The sequence below is a fragment of the Salmo salar genome, chromosome ssa16, assembly GCF_905237065.1.
Source record: "Salmo salar chromosome ssa16, Ssal_v3.1, whole genome shotgun sequence".
NCBI lineage: Eukaryota > Metazoa > Chordata > Actinopteri > Salmoniformes > Salmonidae > Salmo > Salmo salar.
In genome coordinates, this window is record NC_059457.1 from 44,407,053 (window position 1) to 44,419,274 (window position 12,222).

At 45.0% G+C, this 12,222-nt stretch overlaps 1 protein-coding gene across 1 annotated transcript in view; it reads left to right on the forward strand.

Moving 5' to 3' along the window:
* Positions 1-6,222: 6,222 nt before the first annotated feature.
* The window catches only part of LOC106573931 (adenomatous polyposis coli protein 2), a 51,976-nt gene continuing 45,976 nt past the window's right edge, over positions 6,223-12,222 (forward strand). The window contains exon 1 of the mRNA XM_014149395.1: positions 6,223-6,344. The gene's annotated coding sequence lies outside the window, so the exon portion shown is untranslated. The remainder of the gene's footprint in view (positions 6,345-12,222) is intronic.

A 12,222-nucleotide genomic window follows, 5' to 3' on the forward strand; every position in this document is an offset into this window, starting at 1 on the left:
TATTACAGCGGCATTATTAAAGTGGCTAGTGATCCATTTATTAAAGTGGCCAATGATTTCGAGTCTGTATGTAGGCAGCAGCCTCTCTGTGTTAGTGGTGACTGTTTAACAGTCTGATGGCCTTGATAGAAGCTATTTTTCAGTCTCTCGGTCCCAGCTTTGATGCACCTGTATTGACCTCGCCTTCTGGATGATAGCGGGGTGAACAGGCAGTGGCTCAGGTGGTTGTTGTCCTTGGTGATCTTTGTTGGCCTTCCTGTGACATCAGGTGCTGTAGGTGTCCTGGAGGGCAGGTAGAGTGCCCCCGGTGATGCGTTGTGCAGACCACACCACCCTCTGGAGAGCCTTGTGGTTGTGGGTGGTGCAGTTGCCGTATCAGGCGGTGATACAGCCCGACAGGATGCTCTCAATTGTGATTCTGTAAAAGTTTGTGAGGGTTTTAGGTGACAAGCTAAATTTCTTCAGCCTTCTGAGGTTGAAGAGGCGCTGTTGCTGTTGCGCCTTCTTCACCACGCTGTCTGTGTGGGTGGATGATTTCAGTTTGTCCGTGATGTGTACGCTGAGGAACTTAAAACTTTCCACCTTCTCCACTGCTGTCCCGTCGATGTAGTAGGGGGGTGCTCCCTCTGCTGTTTCCTGAAGTCCACAATCACCTCCTTTGTTTTGTTGATGTTGAGTGAGAGGTTGTTTTCCTGACACCACACTCCGAGTGCACTCACCTCCTCCCTGTAGGCTGTCTCGTTGTTTTTGGTAATCAAGCCCACTACTGTTGTGTCATCTGCAAACTTGATGATTGAGTTGGAGGCGTGCATGGCCACACAGTCATGGGTGAACAGGGAGTACAGGAGGGGGCTGAGCACGCACCTTTGTGGGGCCCCAGATGTTGTTTCCTACCTTCACCACCTGGGGGCGGCCCGTCAGAAAATCCAGGACCCAATTGCAAACCCAATTGATTGAGACCCAGGGCCTCAAGCTTAATGATGAGCTTGGAGGGTACTATGGTGTTGAATGCTGAGCTGTAGTCGATGAATAGCATTCTTACATAGGTATTCCTTTTGTCCAGATGGGATAGGGCAGTGTGGCGATTGCATCGTCTGTGGACCTATTGGGGCGGTATGTAAATTGAAGTGGGTCTAGGGTGGCAGGTAAGGTGGAGGTGATATGATCCTTGACTAGTCTCTCAAGGCACTTCATGATGACAGAAGGGATTGCTATGGGGCAATAGTCATTTAGTTCTGTTGTTTTTGCCTTATTGGGTACAGGAACAATGGTGGCCATCTTGAAGCATGTGGGGACAGCAGACTGGGATATGGAGAGATTGAATATGTCCGTAAAAACACCAGCCAGCTGGTCTACGCATGCTCTGAGGACGCGGCTAGTGAGGCCTTCTGGGCTGGCAGCCCTGCGAGGGTTAACACGTTTAAATGTCTTGCTCACGTCGGCCACGGAGAAGGAGAGGGGGGGCCCGCAGTCCTTGGTAGAGGGCAGCGTTGGTGGACCTGTATTATCCTCAAAGCAGGCAAAGGAGGTGTTTCGTTTGTCTGGAAGCAAGATGTCGGTGTCCATGACATGGCTGGTTTTCTTTTTGTAGTCCATAATTGGCTGTAGACCCTGCCACATACACCTCGTGTCTGAGCCATTGAATTGCGACTCCACTTTGTCCCTATACCGACATTTCGCTTGTTTGACTGCCTTGCGAAAGGAATAAATACACTGTTTATATTCGGCCATATTCCCAGTCATCTTTCCATGGTTAAATGCAATGGTTCGTGCTTTCAGTTTTGTGTTAATGCCGCCATCCATCCACGGTCTCTGGTTAGGGTAGGTTTTAATAGTCACAGTGGGTACAACATCTCCAATGCACTTCATTATAAACTCACTCACCAAATCAGCATATAAATCACTGTTATTCTCTGAGGCTTCCCGGAACATTTCCCAGTCCGCGTGATCAAAACAATCTTGAAGCGTGGATTACGATTGGTCAGACCAGCGTTGAGTAGTTCTAATCACGGGTACATCCTGTTTGAGTTTCTGCCTATAGGACTGGAACTAAGGGGCCTAGCCCGAACCATGAAAAACAGCCCCAGACCATTATTCCTCCTCAACCAAACTTTAGAATTGGCACTATGCATTGGGGCACGTAGCGTTCTCCTGGCATCCGCCAAACCCAGAGTCCAATGGCGACGACCTTTACACCACTCCAGCCGACGCTTGGCATTGCGCATAGTGATCTTAGTTAGGCTTGTGTGCGGCTGCTCGGTCATGGAAACCCTGTTGTGGAAATTCACCACTAAGGACTCAAAGTCAAACTAAATTAAGTAATGTTTATTAACGCACAGAGAGTTTCACAAACTCAATACAAGTCTGATGAAACTCTGAAAAAGGCCGTTCCCTTTCAGTCCCTTTATACTGCTACACAAACAAGTCATATAACCTTGAAACAGACATTTTACAACTCTTCTAGTCCCAAGATAATGTTTTACACATACTGCCAAATTGCTTATTAGTGATAGTGTGGTTTACTCCTTTGTGCAGTCAACCTCACTCGCATGAACCCAACCAAGACAGGTTATTACAAAGCAGCATTGTGCTAAACATACGATCTGATACACACAGAGACAATTTCCATTACAAACCATTCCATGAAGCTCCCGACAAACAGTTCTTGTTCTGACGTTGCTTCCAGAAGCAGTTTGGAACTCAGTATTGAGTGTTGCAACTGAGGACAGATTATTTTTAGACACTACTCGCTTCAGCACTCGTCGGTCCCGTTCTGTGAGCTTGTGTTTCCACTTCAAAACAGAACTTACTTTTAAAGCTCTAGCAGGGCAGAAATTTGACAAATGGACTTGTTGGAAAGGTGGTATCCTATGACGGTGCCACGTTGAAAATCACTGAGCTCTTCAGTAAGGCCATTCTACTGCCAATGTTTGTCTATGGAGATTGCATGGCTGTGTGCTCGATTTTATACACCTGTCAGCAACGGGTGTGGCTGAAATAGCCAAATCCACTAATTTGAAGGGGTGTCCACATACTTCTGTGTATCTAGTGTATGATTATATTTGATTAGATGGGGTTCTTTAAGCCACATAATTTGTGTCAGTGAGTGGATGCCGTTAGCTGCCTGTTAAATAGCATAGTGGCTCCAGAGTGGCATGGTGCAGAAGGAACATCACCCAGGTTTCTCTCTCTCTCTCTTTCTCTCTCTCTCGCTCTCTCTCGCTGTCTCTCGCTGTCTCTCGCTCTCTCTCGCTCTCTCTCTCTCTTTCTCTCTCTATTGGTGGGAGTGGACATGAAGCTAAGCTTCAGGCCTCAACCCTAACAATACAATTAACGATGAATTCCCCGACTAAAAGGTAGGCCTCACTGACCTAGAATTAATGTGCTTTTGAGTGACATCGGCAGAAAGGTTGAGGCTAGAAAGAAAATTCACACATGGGATCGTTCAACAGACGCTTCCGATGAACGCAATCCAGCATCTGACCATGTGAAATGAACTCTTCACAGTGAAAACTTGGTCCCACAGAGAACAAGGCTTCCATAGAAAAGCATTACCTACAGCCCTCACATAACCATAACCCCAGTAACTGCGATTGAGCTAGCTAACCGTCCTTGCGTACAGCCAGTCGTGACCTTCTAAGTTTGCCCTGAGTTGAGGTTCAGCTTCCTGTGGCAACAGGAAGTGTCTTAATTCATCCTCAATATGGTCATTCATTCTCTCCCTGCAGTTACTCAAAAACACTGTCTTCCATCCTCTGTAGAACGGTCAATTCTTAGCGTAAAGACTTGGAACTCGGGGCAGGAGGCCGTACATTGTATTTCAGGAAGTGACTTAATTGGGGGTCATATGGGCGGTTTCAAATGGTTAAAAAGGTTTAATCTTTCCAAATGTTACATTTATGGGACCAGGGGACCATCAAATTTGTAGTCAATCAACCAAAAAGCATTTTTTATCTCCATTGACAACAATGGTCTTGCCGTTCTAGAAACTAAGAGCCTTAGTGGACGAGGAGGAGGATGAGGGAGAGAGAGAGAGAGGAGGGGGAGAGTGAGCGAGGGGGAGAGATGAAGAGAGAGGGGGGAAAGAGACGGGAGGAGAGAGGGAGTCATTAGACAAACAGAGGTGGGAAAGAGGTGGGAGAGAGAGTAGGGAGAGGGAGAGAGAGAGAGATGAGAGGAAGGCAGGGAAAGAAAGAAGGAGAGAGAATGGAGGGGCGAAGGGAGAGAGAAAAGGGGGAGAGAGAGGGAGAGGGTAAAGGAGAGATGGGAGAGAGAGGAGAGAGAGATTAGAGAAGGGGGAGGAGGGAAAGAAGGAGGGAGAGCGAATGGAGGAGGAGGGTGCGAGAGAGAGAGGGCGGGGTGAAGGAGGGAGGGAGGGCGGGAAAGAGGAGGGAGGGGAGAGAGAGTCAGTCAACAGACAGAGGTAGGAGAGGGGAGGGAGAGAGACGATGGAGAGAGAGACGAGAGGAGGGAGAGGCAGGGAAAGAACGAGGGAGAGTGAATGGAGGGGGAGGAGGGAGAGAGAAAGGAGAGAGTGAGGGAAGGGGAGAGAGAGAGGTAGAGGGTGAAGCAGGGATGGGAGAGAGAGGAGGGAGAGAGAATGGAAGAAGGAGGAGGGAGAGAGCGAAAAGGGGAGAGTGAGGGAGGGGTAGAGAGGGGAGAGAGAGACAGAGAGGGTGGGAGCGGGGTGAAAGAAATGGGAGGAGAGAGAAGAAAAGGAGTGGGGATAAAAAGGTGGAGGGAGAGATAGACAGACATGAGATGAACAAGAAAAACGTCAACCCTGTGACACTCATATTTTCCCATTGACTGCGATGTACTGAGAAAACATCACTGATGTGAGGGAGATGTCTGTAGATTTTCCCAGACAGCCTTTCTTGGTGCAGCTGACACTAAAGATTAGGTATCATCTCCCTCCAGTGGTAAATTGAGAAATTACAAGAATAAGAGGCAACGCCCACCTCAAAAACAATGGCGCATGGTTAACCAATTATGAATGGGGTCATGTGCCTTTCTTCATTATTTATCAACGAGTTGGGTCAGGTGAATGAATAACTAAATAATACCTGGATAGGCAAAGTACTCAGGGGATCTGTCCGTTCAGCACCCCACTGCGCTGGTCAGGAACCTCTGTCAAGGCAGCGGCACCATTCACCTGTTCAGCACCATGGACAGCAACCCCTGGCAAGGCAGCAGCACCATTCACCTGTTCAGCACCATGGACAGCAACCCCTGGCAAGGCAGCAGCACCATTCACCTGTTCAGCACCATGGACAGCAACCCCTGGCAAGGCAGCGGTGTCATTCACCAGTTCAGCTCCATGGACAGCAACCCCTGGCAAGGCAGCGGCCCCATTCACCTTTTCAGCACCATGGACAGCAATCCCTGGCAAGCTTTGAGCAGAACATGTCAAAACTAAGCCTTGATACGACCAAAGTGTGCACAGTATTATGATTCACAGATGCACACATTATAGGTGGGAACAAAATCTGACATCTGTGTGCTTTCCTGCAATTCCATATACACGTTTAAGTTTAGGCTTAGATTTTGCTAACCAGTCTTTACGCCGAACGTATGAAGCAAATCCGAAGGCAAATAATTTTGTCCTCAAAACAGCCTCAATTCATCTGGGCATGGACTCTACAAGGTGTCGAAAGCGTTCCACAGGGATAGTTGCCCAAATTGACTCCAATGCTTCCCACAGTTGTGTCAAGTTGGCTGGATGTCCTTTGGGTGGTGGACCATTCTTGATACACACGGGAAACTGTGGAGCACGAAAACCCCAGCAGTGTTGCAGTTATTGACACAAACCGTTTAGCCTGGTACCTACTACCATACCCCAATCAAGGCACTTAAATATTTAGTCTTGCCCATTCACCTTCTGAATGGCACACATACACAATCCATAGCTCAATTATCTCAAAACATAATTCTTTAACCTGTCTCCTCCCCTTCATGTACACTGATTGAAGTGGATTTATCAAGTGACATCAATAAGGGATCAGAGCACCTGGATGGAAAGAGCAGGTGTCCTTAATATTTAGTACAATAAGTGTATACATTTCGAGTCTAGATGAAGGTAAAACCAAATATGAGTGAAATATTTATAATACTTTCTATATTCAAAATTTCCTACCAAGAAAAATAAATAGCGTTTTTAGTGAAATTGAGAGACAGCGAGAGAGAGAGAGAGAGAGCGAGAGAGGGAGAGAGGTTGTGGTGTGTGACAGACTAGCATCACAACAGTAACACGCAGCAGCTAGTGGCGAATTCAGTATCACTCCCACAGATTCCCGAGGTCTCATTCCACACCCTATTGAAATCAACACAGCTCGGGAAATGAGGTAAGAATAAAGCACAATTGTATGTCTTATAATTATTTTACATGCCAGCAACGAATGCATCACCAAACGTAGATTTAAAAGCTACGAATTGTTTGTTTTATCGGTTTCTTACGATGCTGCATGAAAATGGAGGTCGGGTTGGTTACGTTGCGAGCTGAGCAGAGCAGAGGGAGAATATTCCTGATGCGAATAGAATGTTAAACAGGCGGATGCATGGAAGTGGTTTTTTTCAAGATACACATGACGCTTTTAGCCTTGAATGCATTTTATGTTCAATCTTCACAGCAAAAATGTAATTGTAGCCCAGATTGTCCAATGTATAGGCAGGTACTTAAACTGTATTGCAAGGTCGATTGAAATAGGAAGGCTTGTCCAGGTAACCTAATGTGATGGTTTCGAAACGGTACAATGTGCAGGCTATTTCTCTAACTGATCATCTCTCCACTCGACGTCAAACTTAATAAAAACAACTGCAAATAGGAGTCCATCAATCACACAACAGCGATGGTCTACAGTTTTCTTCCATTGGCGACGTCAAATAGGCCACCACGTAGCTACAAAAATACACGAATCGATTTCAATGCAAAATTGACATATTTGGACATATTTTGCATTGAAATCGATTCGTGTATTTTTGTAGCTACGTGGTGGCCTATTTGACGTCGCCAATGGAAGAAAACAGTAGACCATCGCTGTTGTGTGATTGATGGACTCCTATTTGCAGTTGTTTTTATTAAGTTGATTGGCTGAGCAATGTAAGGCTATATGGATATGCCGTTTAATATAACGTTTAACAACAATGCATGCTGTGTTAAGCAGTTACATTTTTATTAGGCCTATATGGTAAATTCCAGAGATATAAGGCCTACACTTGATTATTGAGAATTGTGGATAGACATTTAGAGCTGTACTGGCTGATGTGCAGGAGGCTGCGTGTGTGTCTGTCCGTATTTTGTAGCCTATGGATTACAAAATGTATCGAATTTACATTAGAATGCATGCACACACAAAATAAATCATAAAATTAGGTTATTTTTGTCAGCTTGAATCAATTACCGGAACCTCATCAGTGTAAAATATAATTTTTGTGACATTGTGACATTTGTGTAAAATTACATCACACCTCATTAGAAAAATAGATATTGTATGCAAAGGAAATTAGTAGCCACATACAGCTTAATACTACATGAATAATAATGTGTAAACCCAGCAGTAGAGAAGAAAATATAATACCTATTTTTTACATCAGGTTTATAGCATCATTGATCTCACTGTAGACACACATCAATGGTAATCAGTACAGATCCTACTCTAATGAGTCTCTTAGGGACTGGCCACCCACTGTGGCCATGGCTTTGATTATCCTGTGAGTGGCTTCTATCATAGGGTGTGGCTGTGCCCTGTTAGTTCTGTTGCCATCTGTGTATGTGTAACAGTATTGCTTCTGTCTCTGTCCTTGCCCCAACCCGGGCTTGAAACAGGGACTCTCTGCACATATCAACAACTGCCTCCCATGAAGGGTTGTTACCTATCACTCCACCAAAGCAAGGGAAACAACTACTTCAAGGTCTCAGAGCGAGTGACATCACCGATTGAAATGCCACTAGTGTGCACCGCTAACTAGCCAGGCATTTCACACCGTTTACATATGTCTCATGTCAAGCATCACAACAACATCCAGGAATCCAATTTTATTTTCTCAGTTTTTACTTCCCCACTGAAGTTGGTTAACTAGTGGCAAAACTGTATGCCATGATGTTCTGAGCTGTCTGGACACAAACTGCCCTAGGGAACTGAACTTGACCACGAGAGAACTGCCAGGTTTAACAGACCATTGATTCATAGCCCCTTTAGGCCTGGAAACTAAGCCATCGCCAGGCCTTAAAAGGCTTCAACATGGAAGGCGCTTACATAATGTTATATAATGTGATCATTTTTTTAGGGAAGGGATGGGCTACTACACTACATGACCACTTGCTCGTCTCATTCCACCATTATGAGCATTAATATGGAGTTGGTCCCTCCCCCCCTTTGCTGCTATAGTAGCCTCCACTCTTCTGGGAAGGCTTCCTACTAGATGTTGGAACATTTATGTGGGGACTTGCTTCCATTCAGCCACAAGAGCATTAGTGAGGTCGGGCACTGATGATGAGCGATTAGGCCTGGCTCGCAGTTGGCGTTCCATTTCATCCCAAAGGTGTTTGATGGGGTTGAGGTCAGGGCTCTATGCAGGCCAGTCAAGTTCTTCCACACCGATCTCGACAGACCATTTCTGTATGGACCTTGCTTTGTGCACGGGGGCATTGCCATGCTGAAACAGGAAAGGGCCTTTAACAAACTGTTGCCACAAAGTTGGAAGCACAGAATCATCAAGAATGTCATTGTGTGCTGTAGCGTTAAGATTTCCCTTCACTGGAATTAAGGGGCCTAGCCTGAAGCTTGGAAAACAGCCCCAGACCATTATTCCTACCCCACCAAACTTTACAGTTAGCACTATGCATTGGAGCAGGTCATGTTTTCCTGGCATCCACTAAACCCAGATTTGTCTGTCGGACTGCCAAATGGTGAAGCGTGATTCATTACTCCAGAGAACGTATTTCCACTGCTCCAGAGTCCAATGGATGAGTGCTTTACACCACTCCAGCCGACGTTTGGCATTGCGCATGGTGATCTCAGGCTGTGTGCGCTGCTCGGCCATGGAAACCCATTTCATTAAGCTCCCGACGAACAGTTGTTGTGCTGATGTTGCTTCTGGAGGCAGTTTGGAGTGTTGCAACTGAGGAAAGGCGATTTTTACGCGCTTATGGACTCGGCGGTCCCGTTCTGTGAGCTTGTGTGGCCTACCACTTTGCGGCTGAGCAGTAGTTGCTCCTAGACGTTTCCACTTCACAATAACAGCACTTACAGTTGACCGGGGCAGCTCTAGCAGGGCATAAATTTGACTAACTGACTTGTTGAAAAGGTAGCATCCTATGACGGTGCCACGTTGAAAGTCACTGAGCTCCTCAGTAAGGCCATTCTACTACCAATGTTAGTCAATGAAGATTGCATGGCTGTGTGCTCGATTTTATATACCTGTCAGCAATGGGTGTGGCTGAAATAGCCTAATACACTAATTTGAAGGGGTGTCCACATACTTATGTATATACAGTGCATTCGGAAAGTATTCAGACCCCTTGACCTTTTCCAAATTTTGTTACGTTACGGCCTTATTCTAAAATTGATTAAATAATTTTCTTTCCTCATCAATCTACAATCAATACCCCATAATGACAAAGCGAAAACAGGTTTTTAAATGTTTTTGTAAATGTATTAAAAATAAACAACAGAAATACCTTATTTACATAAGTATTCAGACCCTTTGCTATGAGACTCGAAATTGAACTCAGGTCCATCCTGTTTCCATTGATTATCCATGAGATGTTTCTACAACTTGATTGGAGTCCACCTGTGGTAAATTCCATTGATTGGACATTATTTGGAAAGGCATACACCTGTCTATATAAGGTTGACAGTCCATGTCAGAGTAGAAACCAAGCCATGAGTTCGAAGAAATTGTCCCTAGAGCTCCAAGACAGGAATGTGTCGCGGCACAGATCTGGGGAAGGGTACCACATTTATTTTGCAGCATTGAAGGTTCCCAAGAACACAGTGGCCTCCATCATTCTTAAATGGAAGAAGCTTGGAACCAGTTCCTCTGGAGATGGGAGAACCTTCCAGGAGGACAACCATCTCTGCAGCACTCCACCAATCAGACGGAAGGCACTCCTCAGTAAAAGGCGCATGACAGCTCGCTTGGAGTTCACCAAAAGGCACCTAAAGACTTTCAGACCATGAGAAACAAGATTCTCTGTTCTGACGAAACCAAGATTGAATTCTTTGGCCTGAATTCCAAGCATCGCGTCTAGAGGAAACCTGGCACTCACAAACTTTTATAGATGCACAATCGAGAGCATCCTGTCGGGCTGTATCACCACCTGGTACGGCAACTGCTCCGCCCACAACCGTAAGGCTCTCCAGAGGGTGGTGAGGTCTGCACAACGCATCACTGAGGCAAACTACCTGCCTTCCAGGACACCTACACCACCCGATGTCACAGGAAGGCCAAAAAGATCATCAAGGACAACAACCACCCGAGCCACTGCCTGTTCAACCCGCTATCATCCAGAAGGCGAGGTCAGTACAGGCGCAGCAAAGCGGGGACCAAGAGACTGAAAAACAGCTTCTATCGCAAGGCCATCAGATTGTTAAACAGCCATCACTAACATTGAGTGGCTGCTGCCAACATACTGGCTCATCTCTAGCCACTTTAATAATGAAAAATTGATGTAATAAATGTATCACTAGCCACTTTAAACTATGCCACTTTATATAATGTTTACATACCCTACATTACTCATCCCATATGTATATACTGTACTCTATACCATCTACTGCATCTTGCCTATGCCTTTTGGCCATCGCTCATTCATATATTTTTATGTACATATTCTTAATCATTCCTTTACACTTGTCTGTATAAGGTAGTTGTTGTGAAATTGTTAGGTTAGATTACTTGCTAGATATTACTGCATGGTCAGAACTAGAAGCACAAGCATTTCGCTACACTCGCATTAACATCTGCTAACCATATGTATGTGACAAACAAAATTTGATTTGATTTGATTAGTGTAACTGACACGCCAGATTTTCTGAAGGTAAACAACTGAACCCTGATGTGGTTGGAAAGTGGTGGACTGTTTATTCTTTGTAAGGACAACGAGAAGTCTGGAATTAAGATTCAACAAGGTTGATGAATCAATTAGGTTAGCTTCTCACCAAGAGACCATTAATTGGCTAGCCTCCCATAATTTTACCGAATGGTCCAAAGCATTTAACATCATATTTGAAGCAAATGTAGGATATAGCACTTTATGAGTGTCTAATGACATGGTCAACCAAACCCAGAGAATCAGTATGAAGAATTGGTATTATATATTTCTTTGTAAGACATGGTTCTTGAGGGAGGCATTTGTTACAGTACAGTAGCTATGATATATTCGTTTTTCCTAAGGATGATGTGTATTTCTAGACATGCTCAAGGGATTATCCAAGTTCAGCAATGTCTTCAGATTATAAATGTATATCGCCTAGTCATATACATTTCTATTTTCCTAATATTTTGGCAGTTGGTTACTGAACCTCAGCTCAGATGCATGCCTATTAAATTGAGGAAACAACCATCTAGACATTTGAGCAGTTTGCCAGTTTCTCTCTATATAGCCTACTGCAATTGACATTCCCAAACATTGGTAGGAAGGAACGCAAATCTCCTACAGTTAAGGGCCTTATTTCCATTATCACTGAACGCATTCTTTCCTGTAATGGATGATGAAATGTTGCTGCTGATGACGCTGCTTCTGATACGATCTCTGAGGCAGTGCCTTTCAACTCCGAGCCCAAGTCATTGACATAATTAGCCAATGTGAAGAAAGGCTTGCCTTGCTCACAATGAATTTACGTCATTCAGAATGCAATGGAAGATCTCTTATCCATAGAGGCTATAGTGGGATATTGTTGACCTCTGTCACCTAAACTATAGGAAATGTCATCCCTTCTACCTATGGAAGCCTACCACCTCTTTCTATTGTAAATTCATCAGTTGATGGTGTAATGCTAACCTCCTCTTTTGACTCATCCTTACTGTAGTTGTTGCTATGCGACCCCCTTTCGATTATATACCATAGGGTTGGTCTATCTACTGACTGTACGTACGTACCCCAACCAGAAACCATGGATTACAGGCAAAATTCGCACTGAGCTAAAGGGTAGAGCTGCCGTTTTCAAGGAGCGCGACTCTAACCCGGAAGCTTATAAGAAATCCCGCTATGCCCTCCGA